Raw genomic sequence first — 27,022 nt, forward strand, 5'->3', positions numbered from 1 at the left:
ATTATCTGAAACTTACCTGTTCATGATTTCTTTTTTTGTTTGTTCATTTGTTTTGTTTCTTAGGTTTTTGCAAGGCAAATGGAGTTAAGTGGCTTGCCCAAGGCCACACAGCTAGGTAATTATTAAGTGTCTGAGACCGGATTTGAACCCAGGTACCCCTGACTCCAAGGCCAGTGCTTTATCCACTACACCACCTAGCTTCCCTCTGTTCATGATTTCTTAAAGAATAAGAAAAATACTCTATCACTTTCATATACCACAATTTGTTCAGCAATACCTATTCTTTCCTTGATGAGTTCAGTGCTTGGTTCAGTCTTTTTCTCTTCCCTCTCTTCTCTATCCTTATGTGCTGAGATTCCCACACATATAATGATAATTCTTCAATCATCCTAACTTTCCAGACTCTCATTCTACTAAATTTCCATGATTTTTTTTCTTTGACTTCATCTAGTTACATGCAGAAAAATCATTACCTTAAAATTCCAAATCTATTTTTCTTCTTCATGGAGTCTTCATTCTCTCACTTTCTTTCAGGGGTCTTTACTTATTTACTGGCTACATTCTCCTCCTTTCCCTATGAGAACTCCTTGGTGAATCAGTTTAATATTGCTCTAATCTCCACTGTAGAATCTTTTGCTTCCTTTTCTTATTGTCCATCAAGTTTAAAAAGCTCTAACCCTAGACTACTCCTACCATTTAGTTCCTTGGAGCTAAAGATAACAAAATCTCTACAAATCTTAACTAGACTATCTCTGAAGCAAGGCATAAATATTCTATTCATCTCTAAATGCTTTGCTATTCTATTCCCCAAGGCAGTTAACCTTCTAAACCTTTTCCCAGCACCCATTCTCCCACCCTTTCAGTTAAGTACCTTAAACTTATATGAAAAAATAAGACCAAGTAAAGGAGAGACACTTTCTCCTCTTCCCCTTTGATATCATGGTCTTCTTCAAATATTTCCTTCACTCAAAAAAATGTCTTGTCTCCTTTCTAAACCCAACTCTCTGTGTGCCCTTCCATCTCCTCTACACTTTTGCAGATTTTTCCCTCTATCATGTCTATCCCTATCTAATGTCTTTTTTCCAGGCAGCCTACAAACATTCCCATGTCACCCCTATGCTAAAAAAAATGCTCACTCAATTCCATCATTTTCACTAGTTATCATCTCTATTCTTATTAGCACTAGAAGTCATCCTCCTTTTCCTCTAAACCACTTAAGAAAATTCATACTAGGTACTTCCAATGTCAGTTCTCTTCTAAACTTTCTATAATCTGGATTCCAATCCCTTCATTCAAAGTAAACTGCCCTCTCCAATAATCTCTTCTTTTTTTTTAGGTTTTTGCAAGGCAAATGGGTTAAGTGGCTTGCCCAAGGCCACACAGCTAGGTGTCTGAGACCTGATTTGAACCCAGGTACTCCTGACTCCAAGGCAGGTGCTTTATCCACTGCACCACCTAGCCACCCCACCAATAATCTCTTAATTGCCAAGCTTTAGAATATTTTCCTCAGTGCTTAACCTTCTTGACCTCTATTGATCACCCTCTCCTTCTGCATACTTTCTCCACACTAAATTATCATGATTTTGCTCTTTTCTAGTTTTCCAATGTGTTTAACAGAGTTTTCTTTGGTTAGTTCTTCACTCATGCTAGATTCATTAATTATGTATGTGTCCATCTTTCCCAATCACCTCCCACCCCAGACCCTTTCCTGAGGCCACATCTCTTATCTTAGACCATTTTATTTGGTAATCTCATCAACTCCCAGTGATTTATCATCTCCTTGAAGGGGACTGCAGTATCTAGCTATTCAATCCTAGTCTCTCTCCTAAATTCTGAGTCCCACATCACCTACTACTTTTTGAACATCTCAAATTGGATATTCCATAGTCATCCAAAACTCAATAAGTCTAAAACAAAAATCATTATTTCTGCCCCCCCTTCTTAATTTCCCTAGAAAGCATCACTAACTTTGTAGTCATAACCTTGGAATTATCTTCAAATGCTTAATCTAACTTACCTCATATATCCAAATATGGCATATATCATAATATGCAAAATTTTGTTGTTTCTATCATCACAAGATATTCTAAATATAATCTCCTTTTCACTCACATATCTGCAACTCTGATATAGGCCTTCATCACCTTGTATCTGGATTATTGCAAAATCTTTCTGGTTGGTCTTAGCCAATAAGTATTTATAAAGCTCCTAAGGTGCCATGGAAATAAGAAAAAAAGTCAAAAACATAGTCCCTCTCCTCAAACAGTTCCCAACCTAATGGGGAAACAACAAGCAAGTAAACACACACTAAAAATATATATATATATATATATATATATATATATATATATATATATATATATACATATATATATATTAAATATGAAATAATGAACAGACAGGGCAGCTAGGTGGTGCAGTAGATAGAGCACCAACCCTGGAGTCAGGGGGCCCTGTGTTCAAATCCAGCATCAGACACTGAATAATTACTTAGCTATGTGACTTTGGGCAAGTCACTTAACCCCACTGCCTTGCAAAAACCAAAATAATAATAATAATAACAATAATAAAAAACAGAGAGAAGGCTCTAGAATTAAGAGGAGTTGGAGAAAAGCTTCCTGCCTCAAGTCTCATTCTACTTCAATCCATTTTCCATTAGGCTGCCAAAATGATTCTCTATGTGTGTGATGGTCTACCTAGAGAATCCCAAGTAATCATCCAAAAAACTACTGGAAACAATTAGCAATTTTAGCAAAGTTGCAGGTTATAAAATAAACCCTCATAAATCCTCAACTTTTCTATATATGTCTAGCAAGGAAGAGCTAAGAAAGAGAAATTCCATTCAAAGTAACCTCAGACAATATAAAATACCTGGGAGGATATTTGCCAAGACAAACTCAGAAACTTTTTGAAAACAATTATAAAACACTTCTCACATAAATTAAATCAGATTTGAATAACTGGGAAAATATCAACTGCTCATGGATAGGTCGAGCTAATATAATAAAAATGACAATTCTACCAAAACTAAACTACCTGTTTAGTGCCCTACCAATCAAAATTTTTAAAAATTACTTTAATGAGTTAGAAAAAATTGTAAGTAAATTCATATGGAGAAATTCAAGAATTTCCAGGAGTTTTTTTTTACAGTGCTTGGCCCATAATAGGCACTTAATATTGTTTATTGATTGATTGCTCACTAATTACATACTTTTTTTTACATAATTACATTATATAGTTTTGCTTGGTATACCTGACCTTTGTGACCTGAACTATTTTCTTTTTTTTTTAATGTTTTTTTATTCTCATTTCGTACAAATGTTTTTTTTTACATTAATAAAATATACTTGTTTACAAGTAAACAAAATACCCCTCCCCCCATGAATATAGATAGACTTGCTTGGGTGAAAAAGTAAAGGGGAGAGAAAAAAAATTAAAATTAAAAAAAAATAATAGTAATAATTGTAGGTATGGCCAGGTGGTGCAATGGACGAAGCACCAGCCCCTGGAGCCGCGAGCAGCTGAGTCCATATCCAGCCTGGTAAACCCAATAATCACCCAGCCATGTGACATGCAAGCCACCCGATCCCCACTGCCCTGCAAAAATCAAAAAGAAGAAAGAAAAAAAAAGACCCAAATAAAATAAAATAGTAATGATAGTAGGGGTGGCTGGGTGTCAGACAGAGCATTGGCCCTTGAGCCGGGAGCACCTGGGTCCGAATCCGGCCTCAGACACCCAAAGATCATTCTGCTATGTGGCTCCAGGCAGGCCACCCAGCCCCACTTGCCCTGCACCCTCCCCCAAATAATAATAACAAAAAATGTGCTTCAGTCTTTGTTCCAACACCATCAACTCTGTTGTGAGTGGATCACATTCTTTATGATAAGTCCATCACAAAAGTTACTTCCATATTTTTCCAACGTTGCCATTGCTGATCAAAACTCCCTCCTTTCTTATTTCTCCACTACCATGTACTATATCTTCTCTCTCCTTTCACTCTGACTCTGCTGTAAGGTCGCTGAGTGGCGCAGCAGACAGATCCCTGGTCCTGGGGCCAAGAAGCCCTGAGCCCTGAGCCCCCATACCACCCCTTAGGCCCAGAATCCACCTGGCCCTATGGTCCTGGGCAGGCCATCCAATCCTAGCCCCTTGCAAGAAGTAAAAAAGAAAATGTGTTATATCTGAACACTGTCCCCCCCATGGTCCATCCTCTCCTTCTTTATTCACATCCCCACCCCTTCCCCTTGCTCCCCCCTCCTTCTTACTCCAGATGTCTCTTCCTCATTGAGTATATTTGGTGTTTCCTCTCCTAGCCATCTCTGATGAGAGCAAAGGTTCTCTCATTCCCCCTTGCCTCCCCCTTTCCATATCATTGCAATAGCTCATTGTAATAAAAAAAAATCTTATTATGTGAAATATCTTGGACTATTCCCCCTCTCCTTTTTCTTTCTCCCTTTCCATTTCCCTTTTTTTCCTATTGACTCCATTTTTACACCATATTTTATCTTCAAATTCAGCTTTCTCCTGTGCTTCAACTATAAAAGCTCCCTCTACCTGCTCTATTAACTGAGATGGTTCATATGAATATTATCAGTATCATTTTTCTATACATGCAGTTCATTAAGTCCCTCATATTTCCCCCCTCTCCTCCAATCTCCATGCTTCACCTGAGTCCTGTATCTGAAGATCAAACCTTCTGTTCAGCTCTGGCCATTCCAAAAGGAACCTTTAAAATTCCCCTGGTTCATTGAAAATCCATCTTTTTTTCCCTGGAAGAGGACATTCAGCCTTGCTGGGTAGTTCATTCTTGGCTGCATTCTAAGCTCTTTTGCCTTCCAGTATATTGTATTCCAAGCCCTATGAGCTTCCAATGTAGCTGCTGCTAAGTCCTGTGTGATCCTGACTGCAGCTCCACGATATTTGAACTGTGTCCTTCTGGCTGCTTCTCTTTGACTTGGGAGTTCTGGAACTTGGCTATAATATTCCTAGGGGTTGGTTTTTTTGGATCTCTTTCTCGGGGGTATCAGTGGATTCTCTCCATTTCTATTTTGTCCTCTGCTTCTAGAATATCAGGGCAATTTTCCTGTAGTAATTCTTTGAAAATGATGTCAAGGCTCTTTTCCTGATCATGACCTTCAGGTATTCCAATAATTTTCAAATTATCTTTCCTAAGTCTTTTTTCCATATCAGTTGTTTTTTCAATGAGATATTTCACATTTTCTTCTAATTTTTCATTTTTTTGGTTTTGAAGTATTGATTCCTGATTTCTGGTAAATTCATCAATCTCCCTGAATTCTATTCTTTGTCCAAAGAATTTATTCTCCTCAGAGAGTTTTCTTATCTCTTTTTCCATCTGGCCAATTTTGCTTTTTAAAGCATTCTTCTCCTCAATAACTTTTTGAACTGTTTTATCCATTTGACCTAAGCTGTTTTTTAGCATGCTATTTTCTTCAGCATTTTTTTGGATTTCCTTGACTAAGCTGCTGACTTCATTTTCATGTTTTCCTGCATCTCTCTCCTTTCTTTTCCCAGTTTTTTTCCAACTCCCTCATTTGATTTTCAAAGTCTTTTTTGAGCTCTGTCATAGCCTGAGCCCAATTCCTGTTTTTCTTGGAGTCTTTAGATGCAGGAGCTTGTGCTTCCTCATCTTCAGACTTGAGTATTTTGATCCTTCTTGGGCTCATTTGCAAAATATTTCTCAATGGTCTTCCTCTTGTTTCTTTGTTTGTTCATTTTCCCAGCCTAAGCCTGTTTTTTTGGGGTGCTTCCTGAGCTTTTGGGACACTCCCACAAGGGTCTCAGTGTGTGAGGTTCTGTCCTCCCTCCTAGTCTGTGAATGAACATAAGCGCCCCCCTCTGTTACGGGCCGAGGTGGGGGGCCCTGTTGTTCTATGGGGGGGCCTAGACTGGGATCAGGATCTGAATGTGGTCAGAGACCCAGAGTCTGGTTCCAGAGGCAGAGGACAGAGCTAGGCAGTCTCTCTCTCTCTTCACTCCCCTCCCTCAGCTCAATGGGCTCATGCCCTGGGGGCTCCTGCTTATGGGCTCCGCCTGCTTCTGTTTCCTGGATTTGGGCTGCAGAAAGACCAAGCTGCTCCCTGTGTGCCCTGAAGGCTGGGCTCCACGTGCTCTCTCTTTGTGCAGGTGCTCCCCAGGGTGCAGCTCGGGAGACTCCCCAGCTGCTGTGAGCTTCAGCTCCCAGTGCCCTGGAGCTGCCTCCGGGAGGCTGAAGTTCTTTGGCTCTGATGGGCCACCCCTCTGGTGGGCCACTCCTCCAACCCCAGGGAGCAGAGCCTTTCTGCTCTTTTCCAGGTTACCTTGAGTAAGAGAACTGCCTCACTGGGTCCCTTTGTGGGTTCTGTCTCTCTAAAGTTTAGTTAGAGTCCTTAGTTTATGAGTTTTTATCAGAGAGCTCCTAAGGCTCGATCAATTTCCAGGAGTTTAATGAAAAAAGTGCAAAAGAAGGGTGGTTTAGACCTACCTGATCTAAAATTATATTATAAAGCATCAGTCATCAAAACTGTTTGGTATTGGCTAATAAATAGAGTGGTGGACCAGTGGAATAGACTAGGTACAAAAGCAGGAGATGATTATAGTAATCTGCTGTTTGAGAAACCCAGAGTCCAGCTATTGGGATAAAAATTCCCTCTTTGATAAAAACTGCTGGGATAATTGGAAGTTAGTATGGAAGAAACTTAGATTAGACCAACACTTCACACCCTATACCAAGAAAAGATCCAAATGGTTACAGGACTTAGACATAAAAAACAATACAATGAAGCAAATTAGAAGATCAAGGACTAGTTTACCTATCAGATCTATGGAAAGGGGAGCAGTTTATGACTAAGGAAGAGTTGGAAAACATCACCAAAAACCAACTAGATGATTTTGATTACATTAAATTAAAAAGCTTTTGCACAGATAAAACCACTGTAACCAAGATCAAAAGAAATGTAGTAAATTGGGAAACAGTCTTTACAACTAATGATTCTGACAAAGGCCTCATTTCTAAAATATACAGAGAACAGGGTCATATTTTTTAAAACAAAAAGCCATTCCCCAATTGACAAATGGTCAAAGGATATGCAAAGGCAATTTACAGATGAGGAGATCAAAGCAATCCATAGCCATATGAAATATTGCTCTAAATCATTAATTATTAGAGAAATGAAAATTGGAGCTTCTCTGAGGTACCACCTCACACCTCTCAGATTGGTCGATATGACCAGAAGGGATGGTGATCATTGTTGGGGGGGGTTGTGGGAAATCTGGGACATTGTTGCAGTGTTGGTGGAGCTGTGAACTCATCCAACCTTTCTGGAGAGCTATTTGGAACTATGCCCAAGGGGCAACAAAAGTGTGCATGCCCTTTGACCCAGCAATGCCACTGCTGGGTCTATACCCTGAAGAGATGAAAACATCACTTGTACAAAAATATTTGTAGCAGCCCTGTTTGTGGTGGCAAAGAATTGGAAATCAGGTAAATGTCCTTCAATTGGGGAATGGCTTAGCAAGCTGTGGTAGATGTGTGTCATGGAACACTGTTGTTCTATTGGAAACCAGGAGGGACAGGATTTCAGGGAGTCCAGGAAGGATTTGCATGAACTGATGCTGAGTGAGATGAGCAGAACCAGAAAAACACTGTATACCCTAACAGCAACATGGGGGTGATGTTCAACCTTGAAGGACTCGCTCATTCCATCAGTATAGCAATCGGGAACAATTTTGGGCTGTCTGCAAGGGAGTGTGCCATCTGTGTCCAGATAAAGAGTGGCGGAGTTTGAACAAAGTTCAAGGACTATTCCCTTTAATTTAGAAAAAAAAAACAGATATCTTATTGTCTGATCTTGTTACCTCTTGTACTTCTTGTCTCTTCCTTGAGAATATGATTTCTCTCTCATCACACTCAATTTGGATCATTGTACAACATGGAAACAAAGTAAAAACTGACAGATTGTTTTCTGTGGGGGGAGGGAAGTAAGATTGGGGGAAAATTGTAAAACTCAAATAATATCTTTAATTAAAAAAACAATAAAAAAATTAGAAATAAAAAAAATAAAGTTTATGTCTGATCAAGTCATCCCCTTGCCAGTGAGCCCCAGGGGTTCCCTATTACCTTCAAGATCAAATGTATAAACCTATATTTGTCTTTTAAATTTCTTCATAGCCTCTATAATTCAGTTACATTGACCTTCTGGCTGTTTTTCAAACAAGATACTTCATCTCCCAAATCTAGATATTTTCATTGTCTCTACCAAAAGCCTGGAATTCTGTCCCTTCTCATTTCTACCTCCTTGCTTCTCTGGCTTTCTTCACATTTCAGATAAAATCCCACCTTCTGCAAGAAGCTTCCTGCCCCCAGTCTTATTCATTGTTAATGCCTTTCTTCTGAGATCATCTCCAATTTTTCCTACATATATATGGGGTTTAAGCACTAATATTTGCATTTTGTCTCTCCTCTTAGATTGTGAAATCCTCGAAGGCAAAGATAGTTTTTGCATTTCTTTGCCTCACTATATTTTGTGTGTATGTTAAACATACTTACATATTAGTCATTTTGTGTAAGAGGAATTAGGACTAAGGATAGAGAAAGAAAAATATGAGATAGCAAGGAAAAATACAAGAGAAGTTTTTAAAAAGTGAGCATAAATTCCATGTTTGTTTGTTTTTTTGTTTTGTTCTGTTTTCCTCTGGATGTTGATGGTGTTGTCCATAATAATTCTCTTAGGGTTGTCCTAGACCTCCAAATTCCTGAGAGGAATGACATCCAATCATATATAGTCATCTCCTAATGTTGTGTATATCTTCTAAACACCTAGTTATTTACATGTCGTTCCTTACATTGGAATACAAACTATATGAAGGCAGGAACCATCTTTTTTGTCTTTCTTTTCATAACTAATGCTTAGGAGAATACCTAGAACCTAGTATGTACTTAACAAATCTTTCTTGATCTGATTTAATTTGAAATAAAGAATATTTTTTAAGAAATTGTTTTTTTCCTCCAATGTACATCGGTTATTCAAATAGAATTAATGCTATCTTTTGAGATCTTCATAATTAGGAAATAATTATTTATTGATGGAACTTATTTTGTTTAGTTATAGATAGGAACTTCCAAATTTCTTTTTTTCAATTTCTATTCATTTTGAACTTAAATATAAAAATACCAAAAAAAATTTTTCATGTACACAAGCACAGCATAAAAAAGGAAATTAAACCTAAGACCATAAATTTCCATTTCATGGTTTACTTTTCTTTAAAACTATGCAGTAAATATTATTCAGCATTTTCAAAGCTACCCTACTTCTCTGTGCTTCCTTTTAAATTTTCTTTTGTTCTTTACTGTGCATTTTTTTCTTTTCCTTCCTCCCTCCCATTCCAGGAAATGTATTTGTAAGAAACATATTATCTATACCTATTATACCTATACCTATTATTTGTAAGAAACATATTATCTATATCTATATTCATCAGTTATTTCTTTGGATATAGATAGCATCATCCTTCACATGTCCTTTATAATTGATTTGAATATTTGTAAAATTATTCTTAGAATATTATTATTATGATTATTATTATTATACACAAAGTTCTCTTGGTTCTTCGCGTTTCACTCTTCATTAATTCATGTAAGTCTTTCCGTGTTTTTCTAAAATCAACTTATCATTTCTTTTTTGGTTGTTGTTGCTGATGTTTGCAAGGCAATGGGGTTAAGTGACTTATCCAAGGTCTCACAGCTAAGCAATTATTAAGTGTCTGAGGCCAGATTTGAACTCCTGACTCCAGGGCCAGAGCTCTATCCACCTAGCCTCCCCCATCATTTCTTACACTATAGTAGTATTCCAGTTTCCAAAGTTCTTGAAAGGAGATAAATATTGTTCTCATATTATTTTCAAATAACTAAATGTTTTTCTATTTGTATTATTGATGTTTATTCCATTTGTAGTAGAATAGTTTCCCCTTGATAGAAAAGGAAACATTAGTCCATGCCCTAAATAAATGAATTCACTGTTAATAGGACTTAGTGAATATTTATTCATAATATATTTATAAATCTATAAGTACATATAGATTATGCATACATAAAAACACTTAGCTAATATATTTGACAACACTTTCCATGGACATATCACTTAACTTCTTTTATGCCTTAGTTTTCTTACCTGCAAAATTGGAATAACATTTTATTATCTACTTCACAGGAATGTTATGTCTCAAAAATATATGTATGCAAATTATTTCACAAATTTTAAAATCCTATATAAATGTCAGTTATCACTATTATTTTATTTTAAGAAGTTGTACTTCTGTGAGGAAATCTAGGAATCAAAAAGGGGAAGCATGAAGTACATCATTTGGGTAAAGGTAAATAGAAGAAGGATCTAAAGCAAAATTGTCAAGGGAATCCACTGAAGACCTTCTGAAGAGACAAAGGAAATAAATGATGAGTCTGGAAAATAGATCACAACTTGGATGAGGGGCATAACATAGTAATGATGGAGAGTTTCAAATTATCTACACAGCTGGTAGAGTTCTAAGTCTGCCCAAAACAGAGAAACTAATAATTTCTTGATTTGACTTAATGATGATGTTTTCCTTCAAAAGCTGTAAGGTCTGAGTAATCAAACCACAAGACTTATTCTGTGTCATCTCAGAACCTAGATTTTGTATCCCCTTGTTCAGGGACTAGAAGGACAAAAATAAAAATATTCTCTTGATCTCAAAGAGTTTACATCCTAATAAGAGGGCTTAACATGGGATTATAGGCTCCCAACAGGTCTATGGATAGATTTGAAGGAGTCTTCAAACCTGAATGGGAAATAAAATCCTATCTTTCATTAACATTTATCTGCATTTCCTTCAGTTACATTAAAATATTATTCTGAGAAGGTATCACCAGATTGGCAGAGGTCTGCTACATAAGAGACTAAGAACATCTGGCATATTAATAGGGACATATAGAAAGCACAGTAGCCTGCCAGAATCATAAAAACAGGAATTCCAAGAGAAACAAGTGAAGAAAAGAGCATCCCAGGCATGGAGAGAGCTGGTATGAAGGAGGAAGAGAGGAAGATGGAATGTGATATAAGATGAATAGCAGGTAGTCTAATATACCTGGATGGTGTTGGGAAAAATGTTATAAGATTAGAAAATTAGAAGAGGTCAAGTTATGAAGAGATTACAATGACAACCAAGAGTTTCTCTTTGATCCTGGAAATAACAAGAAGTTACTGGAGTTTATTATCAGATCTTAGTTTTAGGAAAATTACTTTGTCAACCAAATAGAGAATAGGTTGAAATGGGGAGAAATTGAGGCAAGCAGCAAAGAAGAGACCATTGCAATAGTCTAAGTGTGGAGGGATGGGGAAATCAAACTAAGATGACAACTATATGAGTGTTAAAAAAAATGTCAATTTTCAATTGATGGAATTAGAGATGACAAAATTTGGCAACTGATTGACTATATGAGGCAAATGAGATTGAGGACATTTTCAAGAATAACATTGAAATTATGGAACAAGATGACCTGTGATATGCTCTATCAGTCAATAGCTATAAGCCAGGTGCTGTGTAAAGTACTAGGGATACAAAGAGGCAAAAGCACAGTACTATCCCTCAAGGAACTCACATTTTATTGAGATCAAGCAACTATGTACATGTAATATATATATATATATATATATATATATATATATATATATATATATATATGGGAAATAGGTCATAATTTCAGAGGGAAGACATGAGGGGAGGAAAGTAATCTGAAAAATTGTCCTGAAAAAGGTAGAATTTGAGCTGATTTAAAGGGAAACCATGGAGGAAACTGAGATGAGAGAGAATCTTCCTAGGCATAGGGTTCAGTCAATGAATGATAATTGATAATGTTTGTCCTTCATTCTCGAAGAAGACCATGATTTCAGGAGGATGATACCATGACAAGCAAATGAATTAGATTTGAGTGAGGGGGGTGTTATGCTAAGTCACCAGCCTCCCTTTCCCCTCCAGAGTCATCAGAGTCCAGTGACCAAATATCACTCAGATTTAGGCTCTTAGGCTCCAGAATTGATTGGAGATGGCCCTGCATGTGCTCTCCCCACTAAATCACCTAGTTGGGCAGCTAAGTAGCTCAATAGGTAAAGCAAGGTCCAGAGTTAGGAGGACCTGAATTCAAACCTGGACTCAGACACTTGACCCTAGCTGTGGTGACCCTGGACAAGTTACTTAATCCTGGTTGCATGAAAGAAAAGGTACCAGACTTGAGTGATGGAGCGAAGAACCCAAAGAAGGCCAGTGTCATAGGATCTTGTTCGCTCATTTCAGACTCTTTGTAATCTAATTGGGGTTTATTTGGTAAAGATACTATAGTGCTCTGCCATTTCCTTCTCCAGCTCATTTTATAGATGAGGTGATTGGTCTAATGTTCTAGGTTAAATGACTTGCCCAGAGTTATATAGGGCCATTATGTATCAGAGGCAGAATTGAACCCAGGGGTTCCTGGGTTCCACTCTGTCTATTAGATCATGATGCCTATTATCTGAAATACAAGTCATATTTTCAGAGAGAAAATTCCATAGAGTTCAATGAAAGGATAGGTAGAGAGCTGTGGACTAAAGTTCTACAATAGAATTAATCTCTGAAGGAACAGAAAGTTCTCAAGGATGAGCTCTGAAGACACAAAGAGGAACAATTATGTTGATAAGAGAAGGGAAAGTTGTTAATGGCATCACTACACATACGAGGGAACTTATCAAATAATTAAGATCTTTAAAAAATTTGCAGAGTATGGAAGCAAAAATAAATAGCAATGAATAAATATAGAAGCATGGCATAATCTTGTATGAAAAGTTCTGGTCATATAAGAATAATACCAAGACACCTGATTAATTAATAGATGCAGAAAGAACCTTTGAATAATTTATCAGTCATTTACGTTTTTAAAAAAATCCATGAACAGGGGCAGCTAGGTGGCACAGTGGATAGAGCACTGGCCCTGGAGTCAGGAGTACCTGAGTTCAAATCTGGCCTCAGACACATAATAATTACCTAGCTGTGTGGCCTTGGGCAAGCCACTTAACCCCATTTGCCTTGCAAAAAAACTAAAAAAAAAATCCATGAACAAAATAACAAATTATAAGGACTTTTCTTAGTATGACAAAAAGCATTAAACCCAAGCTAAAAGCTAGTATTGCATGTAAAAAAAATACACTAAAATTTTTCCCAATAACCTCAAAAGAAGGAGACAAAATAGTTTATTAGAAAATGTCTACTGTAGACCTGAAGAACTCAGTTTGAATTCTGAGTCTATCACTTACATGTGTGACAATGATCTAGGCTTTAGTTCCTCATTTTTGAAGCTCTTACATCAGCCAACTTCAAATATCCTTTCTATAGTCTAGGTTCATGAACTTAAAACATGGTATTGCAATTATTCATTATGATCAGAGACAGATACAGAAAAGGAAAGAAGAAAGGAATGAAGAAATGAAGTACATTAATTTCTCACCTTTTCCACATTTTCTCTAACTTTTGTTATTTTCCTTTTTTTATTAGCCAATCTAATAGTACCTCATAATTGTTTTAATTTGCATTTCTCTAATCAATATTGAGTTACAGAATTTTTTTATATAACTATGGATAGCTTTAATTATTTCATCTGAAACTGTTCATATCTTTTGGTCATTTATCAATTGGAAAAATGACTCTTATTTTTATAAATTTGACTCATTTCTTTATAGATTTAAGAAAATTTTTTTCACACTTAATATTGCTGTCTTTCCCTCCATTCTATTCCCACCCACCCTGTTTCCTCTATTTTCTCTTTCCTTTCACCCTGTTCCTCCTCTAAAGTGTTTTGCTTCTAACTCCCTCCCCTCCCAATCTGCCCTCCCTTCTATCACTATCCCCCTTTTCTTGTCTCCTTCCCCTCCTACTTCCATGTAGGGCAAGATAAATTTCTATGTCCAATTGAGTGTGCATGTCATCTTCTCTTTGAGCCAATTCTGATGAGAGTAAGATTCCCTCACTATCCCTTATTTCTCACCTCTTTCCCTCCACTATAAAAGCTTTCTTGTGATTCTTTGCTGTAAGATTATCTTTCCCCATTCTATCTCTTCCTTTCCCTTTTCCCAAGTACATTTCTCTCTCACTCCTTAATTGTTTTAGATAGCATTCCTTTATATTTAACTTGCACTTATACCTTGCCTACATATACTCCTTCTAACCACTCTAATAATAAGAAAGTTTTTATACATTGCATGTAAAATGAAAATAGTTTAACCTTATTAAGTCCTTTAATGCTTTCCCTTTCTTATTTATCTTTTTATGTTTCTTTTGAGTCTTGTATTTGAAAGTTAAATTTTCTATTTAGCTCTGATCTTTTCATCAAGAAAGTTTGAAAGTTCTCTATTTCACCAAATCTCTACTTTTTTCCCCCTGAAGAATTATACTCAGTTATACTGGGTAGGTGATTCTTAGTTATAATCTAGTTTCATTGTATTCTGGAATCTCATATTCAAAGACCACTGATTTAATGTAGAAGATGCTAAATCTTGTGTTTTCCTAACTGTGGCACTATAATCCTTGAACTATTTCTTCTGGCTGCTTGCTTTCCCTTCTCCTTGACCTGGAATCTCTGGAATTTGTCTGTAATAGTCTTCAGAATTTTCAATTGGGGATATCTTTCAGGAGGCTGGTGGATTCTTTTGATTTCTGCTTTGTCTTTTGGCTCTAGAATTTCAGGACACTTTTCCTTGATAGTTTCTTGAAATATGCTATCTAGGTTTTTAAATGCTTTTTTTCTATCATGACTTTCAGATAGTCCAATAACTTTTTAAGTTAACTCTCCTGGATCTATTTTTAACATCAGTAGTTTTACCATTGTGATTTTTCACGTTGTCTTTTATTTTTTCATTCTTTTGTCTTTTTTTATTGTTTCTTGATTTCTCATAAAGTCTTAGTTTCTATTTGCCCAATTCAAATTTTCAAGGAATTATTTCCTTCAATAAGCTTTTAAACCTTCTTTTCTAATTGATCATCTCAACTTTTTGAGGACATTTTTCCTCAATAAATTTTTGTGCCTCTTTTTCTATTTGAACAATTCTGCTTTTTAAGGCATTCTTCTCCTTATGGACTTCTTGTACCCCTTTTCCATTATGCCTTAGTCTATTTTTTTATTTATTTTTTATTTTTTTTAAGTTTTAGTTTTTAGTTTTTGCAAGGCAACGGGGTTAAGTGGCTTGCCCAAGGCCACACAGTCAGGTAATTATTAAGTGTCTGAGGCCGATTTGAACTCAAGTACTCCTGACTCCAGGACCAATGCTCTATCCACTGCGCCACCTAGCCACCCCTTAGTCTATTTTTTAAAGTGTTATTTTCTTCAGTATTTTTTGTGTCCCCTTTATCAAGATTTTGACTCATTTTTCATGATTTTCTTGCTTCACTTTAATTTCTCTTCCCAACTTTCCCTCTTTCTTATTTCATTATAAAAATCCTTTTTGATCTCTTCTATGATCTAAGAATAATTCATATTAATTCATATAATTCATATAATTCATAAACACATACTCAGAAGACTAAAACAACGTCAAAGGTCCCATATTTCTTGGAGTCTTTGAATGTGGGAGCTTTGACTTTGTTTTAGTCTTCTGAGTATGTGTTTTGATCTTCCTCATCACCATAGTCACTTTCTTTGTCAGACTTCTTTTTTCTGTTCACTTGTTTTCTCAGCTTTTTCTTAATTTTTAACTCTTTGTTGAAGTAGGGCCCTGTTTCCAGGGTGAAGGACACAATGTGGCAAGCTTCAAGGGTTTTGTGTAATTGTTTTCAGAGATAGGACTAGGGACCTATAAGTGTTCCGTTCTTCCAAGATGATATGATCTAAGGAGAAGTGTTTACTACTTTCTTGGCCTGTGCTCTTGTCTGTGAGAAAATATAAGCTCTCCTTTTTTTTTTCCCCTGGAAATGTGACTAAAGCCCCTATTCCCCTGAAGCCATATGCTCTGGATTCTAGTACTTCTCCTTGGTCTGGAACTGCCACCCAGGACTGCAATATGGATCTGAGTATGGGAAAAGCAATAGAGTCCTGCATTAGTGCCAGTAAAGAGGCTCCTGTATCTCTATCTGGACCTTCAGTTTTTCAACCTCCTTATCATCTGTGGACTGAAAGCTGCAGAAGCAGCTACTGCTACAGGATCGATGTCTTCCAAGGTCTGCTCCAGGTTAGCTAGGTCTGGGTCTGTGCTGAAGTGACCTGCATTGGACTGTGTACCACTCTCACCCAGGTGTGACAGACCTTTCTCAACCATCTTCTGGGTTGTCTTTACCTGGAAAATTACTTCAACCCCTTCTTTTGTGAGTTCTGCTGCTCCAGGAATTGCTTTATGGAATTATTTAAAGATGTTTGGAAGGGTTTGGGGGAGAACTCTTGAGAGTCTCTGTCTTTTCTCCAACATCTTAGCTTTGTCTCCCTATATAGCTTTTTTAAGGTTTTCAAAGTATTAGTTCCTCCTAACAACCCTAGGAGAGAGGTGCTGTTTTATGTCCTTTTTCAGCTTAAGAAACTGAGACAGTGTTTAAAGAGTTTTTCAGGGTATTACAACCATTGAGTGTGTTCAAGAGGGGAAACAGAGGAGGGAAAGAATTGTCAGATGTTATTGCTGAGCCATTGTCAATGATGTTGAAAAGTTTGTGAAAAGCAAGAGAGTTAAGGCCCCTCATTTTATTTTTGAAAGAAGTATGTAGTCTGCTAACTATAGGCCATAAATTTGACTTCAAATCAGGGTAAAATTCTAGAATTTTAATCAAGAGAAGATCATTAAAAATAAGGATAGAGGTTTGGTTTTCCTCTTCTACCTAGCAACAAATGTTTTCTGAAGGATAAATCAGCGACTGCACTAGACAAATGAAAGACAACCCCAATCACAAATCTTCTGGATTCTTGTTCAAGTACAGATGAGAGAAGATGACCTCTGAGATCTCTTTCTGTTTTATCAAATTCCTGATTATATATAACTATATAATTATACATTGAGAAAAGAAAGAGCCTTTTGGTATAAGTTGTCCAAATTTTCAGAGTATTTTCATCCAATTCACTTTTTTCTACTAATTTCTAAATCATGTACTTCATTTGGTCTTTCTCATTTCTCTCCACTCCTGACTTTTCAGGACTTTGTCTACAATATTCCAGAAATCTCTCTACCCTGGAAGCTGATTGTTCAGTTTCTGATTGACTAGTTTTTCATATGGTCCCTCCCACTGACTGATGGCTCTTTTCTGGACCTTCAGGCTTTCTTGTCTTCATCTTTTGCCCAACACCTGTCTTCCCTCATTCAACTTAATTTGATAGACCTTTATTAAGCAACTGCATTTATTAAGCATTCAGACATTTTGTAATGGGCATTAAAAACAAGAAAAAATTTTTAAAATTCCTAATATCAAAAATCTTATAGTCTAATAGAAGTCAACACAAAATAGACTATGAAAAGGGGAGAGGTTAGAACTGAGAAAGTGGTGGAGTAGAATTGAGAAGTTAATGGGAAATAGTTGTATTGCAAACTCTTTAAGTCCTCTTTAAATGGAAGTCCTTATCAGTAGCAAAAGATACTGATGAGGTAGGATTACTTGAGGACTTTTGGAATTGTTTTTGCTGGAACTTTTAGCTTTCTTATCAGAGAAGCAGAAGATACCAGTGGAGATATGAGTACCAAAACCAACTTAATGTGAGATGATTAGCTTCCTTTTCTAGGAAGAATGATGGTGGAGTGTAATTTAAGAAATAAAATTGGTGGCAACTGTTTCTGTTTGTATTAGTCTTCTCAGTGCTTCATACATGTCTAATATGTAGTAAATAATAAATGTTTGTTTGTTAATGATTTTTCTCTGAAGATCCAGGTACTGAATAGATTACTAAATGTCAGCATACAACTCAAATACCAAAAGTTTGACAATGTATTTTTAATTTTTTTTATTTTTATTTAAAGCAATGGGGTTAAGTGATTTGCCCAAGGTCACACAGCTAGACAATTAAGTGTCTGAGGTTGGATTTGAACTCAGATCCTCCTGACTCCAGGGCTGGTGCTTTATGCACTGCACCACCTTACTGACTCTAAGTTTGACAATGTAAATGGAAAAAAATCACATGATCATACTAATGCATTTTTTATTTATTACAATTCAAAGCAGATTGAATTTTACCCCCTTTTTTCCTTTTAGTTCTAATGAATGTAACTTTTGGCAGACATTATTATATTTCAGTGATTTTTCAACTCAACCTTAGTTGTTAATTCTGAAAGTATTGAGGGTAGTCTATTGGGAAAGGCTCTATGCTCTGCACTCAAATCAGAACAATGAGAAACAGGATTAAAGTGAATAGTAAAAAATATCTAAAAGAACTCATGTGAAGGATTTTTAAAATGTTGCCATTTATTTATATTATATTTATATATTTTTTCTGATGTTATCAATAATTCACACTTCCTAAAAAATTTCTTTCCCTAAAAAAAAATTCCATTTTATAACCTGATTTTCAGGGATAGTTGACCTGACTCAAGACCAGATAATCTCTTGCAGCTATTTCCTTACTAAAATTCTATAATATTCTCATTGTACTCCAACATTATATAAAATATGCACAGATTGTATATAAAACATATATTCTAATTATGATTATATATTATAATATTGTATGCATATTCCAGATTATAATTGATTTATTTTTGTGTGTATGTGTATATATATATATATATATATATATATATATATATATATATACATAATCATATTACAGCTTAGGGAACAGAAGGACAAATTATTTACAATATTTTCAATAATCTTCTAGTCAATTGGAATGAATACCTATGCTATCACTGCTATCACTTTTGAATTCAAAGTAGAATCAGCAGTAGAGGAAAAATTCACTTCTGTAGTACTTGGTACAGAGATCCTTGAGCATCAGTGAATTCTCAGGACAGTCAGAGCTTTTCATCATTGGCAGACTTTGCCTGGGCTTTCTTTATTCAAATGAAATGATAGTTCCACTCAATGAATCAGTCGGTAAGCATTTTCTTAAAAGTCTTCTATCCTATACATATATTTATAGACATATGTGTTGCATTTGTATACATAAATAAGCTGTGGGTCTTTTATAGACTAGGATATACATATACATGTGTTTATATGTGTGACACATTTATATCCATGAGTATCTACAAATATGTGTACATGGACATATGTGTATGTGCATACAGATATATAAATATGCACCTGTATATGTGCATGGAAGGGGTAAGAGACAAATCGACAGTTTTTTAAGGAAATCGGTCAATATGAAACAAATATTTATTAAATATCTACTCTGTGCTGGGTAAAGTATTAGCATATGAGGAGAAAATAACAATATAAGGACATTGCCTATGCTTGAGATATTTGCATATTATCTGGGGAGACAACTTTTGTCCACCAACATTCACCAAAACTCTATCTTTGGTGTTTTGTAATATTCTGGATGTGTCTTGCTAAACCAATTTCCTTAAATGTATCTGGACCTTCTATGGAAATAATTCACACTGTGGTCTGTTTGTTTAAAGACAAGACCATATGTCCTGAGATGTGCATTCATTATTAGAAGGTCTTAAAAAACTGATTTTTTTTAAGGTATGTATGCCCAATATCAAAATTAAAGCCTTAAAATAAAGGTAGGAAGAACATAGTTCAATTCAAATTCAAATATTCAAAGTCAGTAAACATTTATTTAGTGATTGCTAAAAGTCCAGTCCTGGGAAAGAGGCTTAGGATAGAAGGACCAAAAAAGTAGGCTGTCCTGGAGAAACTACTTTCTATTGGAAGAAATCTTCCCTGGGAATGCTGAAGCAACTTTTAGTGGTTCACTAAAAACCTAAATCTCTCAATTTCTAAATTCAATAATCTTTAATCTCTAAACTCAATCATCAACCTCAGCAGAGCCCACAGCCATGCAGAATCTGGGAAGACCTTGGTAAACTGGTATGTCCCAGTTTCTTCAGAACCTCACTATAGTTTCAGATTAAATGAGTTCAATATGCAATGCAAATAAAACAGTCCCTCCAAAACAAAAAAAAAAATTAATGAAGGTGAGTTCCTTCTTTTCTGAACTTTGTGAATTCACTTGTAGAATTGCTAGCCTAGGTCAAGTCAGGTAGGTTGTATCATTAAAAGTCTCACAAGCAAATTTGTTTTACCCAGCAGTTGATTAACCCTGCAGAGAGCTCAAATACAAGGGAACAGGAAGTGAAAATATAGCCTCGATTAAATTAATTAAATGAGCATTAATACTTCGAAGACATTGCATTATTGCTTCAAATCTTTGGTGGGAAAAGCTATAATTTACATGTACCATCACTTTTAATACCATCTATTAATTAGACATATACGGTAGCTGCCTTTAATTGATACTGTAAACAAAAGATGCTGTTCAACACACATGCTATCATAATTAAATTGTTATTATGCTGACACTGCCTTTTCTTTTAGAAACTTGTAACATCTGTATTGACTGCGATAAGCATTGATTATCTGGAGTGATATAAATATTTGGGGAGTTAATAACAATCAGGAATTCAGTGCATGCTTAGACAGCAAAGATAAATCACAGGAAATCCAGATCAAAGCAAGTTTGTGAATAAGTTTGTTTTCAGAGTTAATGACTCACTATAAAGTGCACACACACATTTCTTTTCTGAAATGCAATGCACAAGGAAATGTCATAAAGAAACATCCCATCCTGTGGAGAATTTCTGCACATCTGTCAAATTTCCATATGTAGAGAGGATGTCCACCTACAACCCTACAAAGGACTGGACTGATCAATTCATCAAGCACTTAACATGCACTCTTTAAATCACTAAAAATTTCTTTGAATTATTAAGACTCATTTCCCTTTACCAAAAAAGTTTTTAAAAAACCTCAACAATATATAAATATTTCATTTCCTTAGAAGTCAATTTAAGGATACTGGGGTCAACAATTACCCAGTTTCAGAAGATATTAGCATCCCTGTTTAAATGCTTCTGAATTCTAGTCAAAAATGATCATTTTTTTCCCCTAAGAAACTTCCAGCTTTCAGTCTGGATTTATTTGAGGAATGGGACAGGGAAGGTTCAATGACTTGATCAGTTATTTAGTATGTCAGAAACAAGACTAGAAGAAAGCAAGATATCCTGGTTCTAAGGCCAGCCTCTTTCTCCTAAGTCATAGGATATCTCCTATATCTCCTATATCTCAAGTCTATTTTTAGGAAGGATATTGTGATAGAAAGATTATAGATTTAGAGTTGGAAGTGATCTTAGAGTTGATCAAATCCAACTCTCCATTTTACAGATGAGGAAACTGAGAAAAATAGAGTTTAAATGATATGCTTAGAGTCATATAACTAGTAAATGTTTGGGGCAGATGTTGAACCCTAATCTTCCTGAGTCTGGGTCCATTATATCACATCTATAGGATCTTTATTCTGATCACTATGTCAGCATCTATTCCCCACATCTTCACAAATATATTAACATTGATTCAATTTATTATGGCATCTCTTTTGACCTATCAATATAAGTACACAATGAACTTTTGAGGAAAGAACATTTTTGGACTCTATTCTGGAAAAGGTATTGCTTGTCAGTAGAGAATCCTTATTTCTTCCTTCTCAACTGATCCTTTTTAGTGAAGACAAACTTGGTTTGTAAGTGTCAATGTTCCAGATACTCTTTGAGAGGGGCCACTTGGTCCTAGAACCACAACAGAGATTTAAGATCCTGGTGTTGAGCAGGTAGGAAAATAATAGGAAAGAAAAGAAGTGAGCAAATTATCTAAACACACCTAAAAATAAAGCTGACAGATAAATGTTTCATAGCATCTGCCTTGGTACCATACATCAATAATTCCACAGAGAGAACAATTACTTTCATTTCCATTTCAAAATTTTGGATTGGCTTTCTCTGTAAGGTGCAAAAATGTCAAATGGAATATGTATTCAAATCACTTTTTAAACCTCAAAATGAGCAGAGACTGACTTATTGTGTTTATTTCTATCAGAAGACCAAGACCAATGTTTTGCCTCTTTTCACTTCAGTTACCTTCCCAATGAAATGTCTGAAACAGTGACTCACAGGGTTACAAGAAGGATAGGAATGATCATTGAATTTTTTAAAATACTGATCACTACTTTCTCCACAGTGGGAAAGTGTCACAATTCAATCAAGTCCTCAAAAGTTCTATTCAAGTATGGCATCTTCAAAGCTAAGGCTGACGGACTACATCATCCTTCCTTTAACAACCAACTTTAACTTCGCAAAAGTGCCATCAGTCATCATTGCCTAGGGGAAGAGTTTTCAGATTACTCCCTGATCATGCTGCAGATAGGTCAGAAAAATGCCACTAATTGATTTTAATCAATGAAGACATCTATGTATATAGAATTTTGCACATGATTGGTGAGAATAAGAAAGAAATACTCAACATGGATCAATAGATTGACATAACAAATTGGTTGGAGTGGAAGAATTGCATTGTCTTATTCCTATTCCCAGTTAAATCCTCCATGCTATCTAAAGAGGAGAATTTTACAGTGGAGCTAGGAGAGCTTTGACTGGATTCAGAGGAGCTGGGTTCAGCTCTCACCACTGTTATTAACTGGGAGATTTTATGCAAATCCATTAACTTCCTTGGGCTTCAATTTCATTACCTACAAATGAGGAGTTTGGATTATGTGGTTTCTGTAATCCTTGGCATTTCATCTGAATAGAATAGAATAAGAATAGAATGTTTGGCCTTCATTTTCTTTTTTTTTTTTAGGTTTTTGCAAGGCAAATGGGGTTAAATAGCTTTCCCAAGGCCACACAGCTAGGTAATTATTGAGTGTCTGAGACTGGATTTGAACCCAGGTACTCCTGACTCCAGGGCCGGTGCTTTATCCACTGCATCACCTAATTGCCCCTTGATCTTAATTTTCAAGGAAGACCATGACATAAGGGATGTCATGACAAGCACATGAATTGGATTTGAGTGAGGGGGGATCTGTGCAAAGTCATCAACCTCACGTTCTCCTTGAAAGTCATCTGGATCCAGTGGCCAGATATGGATCAGGATGACTGGAGATGGCTCTGGATGTGAGACAATCAGGGTTACATGACTATCGTCTGAAAAGGCAACTTCTGGGAGAGGACATTCCCTCTATTAATTTAAATCAGCACTTTTTCTTCTACCTACAGTCATAAAGAGTTGCCTTAGAGAAATGAGAAGTTAAGAGACCTGCCCAGAGTCTCAGTATTTGTCAGAAATGGAATGGGCTTGAATCAAGATTTTCCCTATCTTGAGATTAGCTCTTCCTTTCCAGTATCTAGGCTGCTATAGTTTTCTAATATGGGAGAGGAGCATTCCTATTAGTCTTCTTCAGCCTCCTAACACTGGGTTATGAATTTTGACCTGTAATACAGACTTCTACCCCTTCTAGTTACCAGGGAAGATACATTCACTCTAGTCTTTTAATAGAGATAGGAAGACATTATATACAGGGGAAAGAAATCTATCTTACTCATATAAAATTAGTGATCTTGAATAAATATATTTACCCATGCAGTTAGGTGGCACATAGGATAGTGTGCTAATCAAGTCAGAAAGATCTGTGTTCAAAACTGACCTCAGACACTTAACAGTTGTGTGATCCAGGCAAGTCACTTAACACTGTTTACCTTAGTTCCACACCTGTAAAATGAGCTGTAGAAGGAAATGGTAAACAGCTCCAGTATCTTCACCAAGAAATCCCAAAAAAGGATCACCAAGAATTAGACAAGATTGAAAGCTATTTAACAACAAACAAACCTGAGAGGAATCACTGGAATTAATTGACTACACCCATTTTTAAATGTGTGGTGAAATGATGACTGATTTTTTTTTTCAAAATGCTGCCTGAATCCACTTAATGAAAACATAAAAACAACAGCTGGGATCTCTCAGTTAAATAATTCAGAGGAAGGGGAAATAGAGAGATATTCAATTGCAGGATTCAAGTATTTTGAATTTTTTAAATGAGGCAACTCATAGAGCATTCAGACCCCTGATTTCTTCAGACCCCCATGCATTTAAAAAGCAATTCACCAAGACTGGTTTCTGGTCATTTTGCCTGGCTTTTCTCCCAGTGTAGAGAGATCCCTTTGAAGGAGCTTGAGAAAGAGTCAGAGAAATAAAATTCTAATCCTCCATTATTCTCTTAATATTGACCTTCAGCAAGTAAGCAAGCACTTTCCTTAAGGATACATAGCAATGTACGTCCACCTGGAGAGTTCTGAGTTCTGCCTAGAAAATGTATGACATTATCTGGTGCTGTTCAGTCTTGCCTACAAAGCCGCTGAGGTCACCACTGAAGAAACAGTTGTTTACACAAATTTTGTTTCATATTCTAATACACATCCCCACAAATTTGATTTCATATTTTCAACTAACATTCTGATTCTTCCTGCCTTACCTTAAAACCAAAATGCCTCTTGTTAAGCTATATTTTTCATTTCTCCACCATGGTCATTATCATCCATTTAATCTTTCATCTTCCCTTTTTTTAAGGTTATGCATTAACTTCTCTTCCTATAACCTTTGTGCAGTTTTTCCCCCCTAGATTGTTGTAACAGTTTGTTCTATGCAGAAGCACAGTGATTAATTGTGTCTCCAGTCATTATCTTGTCCTTGTTTGTTTTTTTTTCAGTTTTGTGGCCTCTACATTTTTTTCAAAACAGTTCAGACCTAAAAAAGACATCTTCTTTACAATAGCATAAACTAATACACTGTAGACCCAACAATGGATGTTTATTGCACCTTACCAAACTACTTTAATTACCTTCAGATTACTGGTTTTATTCAAATAGATTCATTCTCCACTAAGGACACCCATGGACATTTACAGAAATGCTTTATGATAAAGCATTCTGGGAAGGAAGGCACAGTGTATACTACTGCTGGTGCCTTTTTAAAGGTGAAGGCCAATTTTTTAAAATACTAGATCTGTTATTAATATAGCATGGAGGGTTTTTTAAATCATTGTAAATAATATGAACTAAAAGTCTGCTACTTTTATGACATAGTTTTGTTTCAATAGAGTACAAGTCCTGGTCCAGTAAGGAGAAACATCATCCTAATCAAATTAATACATATCAGTTTGCTGACTTGAACCTAGCCATAGTTTATGCTGACCCACTTATTTAGACATAACACAATACGTGCATTTTTTGAGAATCAGACAACTGAAAAACTATGACTCAAAAGTTGAGGACCCAAGATAAATGAACAAAAATGTATTAAAGATTTTCTGTGGTTTCTCAAAAAAAATTTCTTTTTTAAAACATACAAAATGCCTGTTTTTATTTGATTCAATGTGAGATATAATTCCATAGCTGAATATGTGATAAAATGGAAAAAGAATTGGCTCTGAAGACAGATGATCTAGCTTCAAATCCTGCCTCTATCTACGATTTTAGACCAGTCACCTAATTTCCCTAGATCTCTCTCTTTCTTTAGCTATAAGATGAGAGTCTTGAGCTCCAACTCTTCATGACTCTATGTGATGTTTTCCCGGCAAGGGAACTGAAGTAGTTTGTCATTTCTTCTCCAGTTGCTTTTACAGATGAGAAAATTGAGGCAAACAGGGTTAAGACTTACCTGGATTCATAGAACTAGTGCCTGAGATCAGATTAAGAATTCAAAGAGATTAGTCTTTCTGACTCCAGGTCCAGCACTCTCCACTGACACTTAGCAGCCCCACTGAGGGAACTAAAGATATTGAATTTGGAGAAGAGATGTCTCAATGATACCATGAGACTTCCCCATCACCTCCAGAATAGAATATAAAATCCTCTGGCAATTAAGTCTTTTACAGTCTAGCTCCTTCCTACCTTTCCAGGATAATTATATTTTTCTCCTCTCTATACACACTATGATCCTGCAACACTACTCCACTTGCTATTTCTTACACATAACACTCATTTCCCAGCTCTGTATTTTCACTGTGTATCTCCTCTGTCTGGAACTCTCTCTCCTCACCTTCATCTCATCTTCCCTGGCTTCCTATAAGACTGAACCCAAATCCTACTCTCTAAAGCAGATCCTTCTCACCTCCTCTCTGTCTCCCATAATACATATCTGCTGGTGCCTTTCCACTGAGTACACCTCCCATTCACTCTTTATGTGTTCACAATTAATTACATGTCTCCCCATTAGAGTGTGAGCTCCTTGAAGGCAAATACCATGTTTGTTTTGGTTTTTTTTTAGTTTATCTTAATTCTGCAAATCATAGTACCTTAAACATCCTTACTTAATCACATTTATTTGAAGAGCTGACAAAAGATTTAGAGTTTGAAAGAAACTTAAAGAAAAATCATTTTCAATGATTCCTAACTTGGGGTATGTATATCTCCACAGAAACAAAAGGCTTGTCAAGGCTTGTCAAGGCTGTGCGGGAGAAATTTTGATTTGACTTTTAATTTACTTCCACATTCCCATTCTTATTAAATTATATCCATTTCATACTAAATGTGCTAACAAGGTCTTGGTTTGACTTATACCAATCTCTTCATTTTATTTCTTGTGTTCATGAATATAGCAAACTCTAGAATTTATTTCTTTTATTATTGAATAGAGATTATAGGAAGATTTGCTGAAAGTCTTGGGACTTGGAGACTCAAAATTTAGGGGAGCATGTGACCCATTTCCCCAAGAAGAAATTTTCCAGAACCCCTTAATTCATATTGCATCCCTATTTTTTTTTTTGTCTTCTAGATCGGCTTAATTTCTGCCTCTTTCCTTTCTTGATGGTTGGAAGAATGGCAATTGTCCTTTCCAATATGTCAAACCACAAGCTAAGATGTTAAGAAATAAAAACAAGCACATTAGGAATGAGTTTATCCAAAAGCTTAGGTCACTAGTGAGACCAGTATCTTCACTAATGACCACAGAAGTGATGGTAAACTTTACTAAAGCATTTATTCACCTTCAGGGAAGAAGAAGAAA

The sequence above is a fragment of the Macrotis lagotis genome, chromosome 2 (assembly GCF_037893015.1).
Source record: "Macrotis lagotis isolate mMagLag1 chromosome 2, bilby.v1.9.chrom.fasta, whole genome shotgun sequence".
Classification (NCBI taxonomy): domain Eukaryota; kingdom Metazoa; phylum Chordata; class Mammalia; order Peramelemorphia; family Peramelidae; genus Macrotis; species Macrotis lagotis.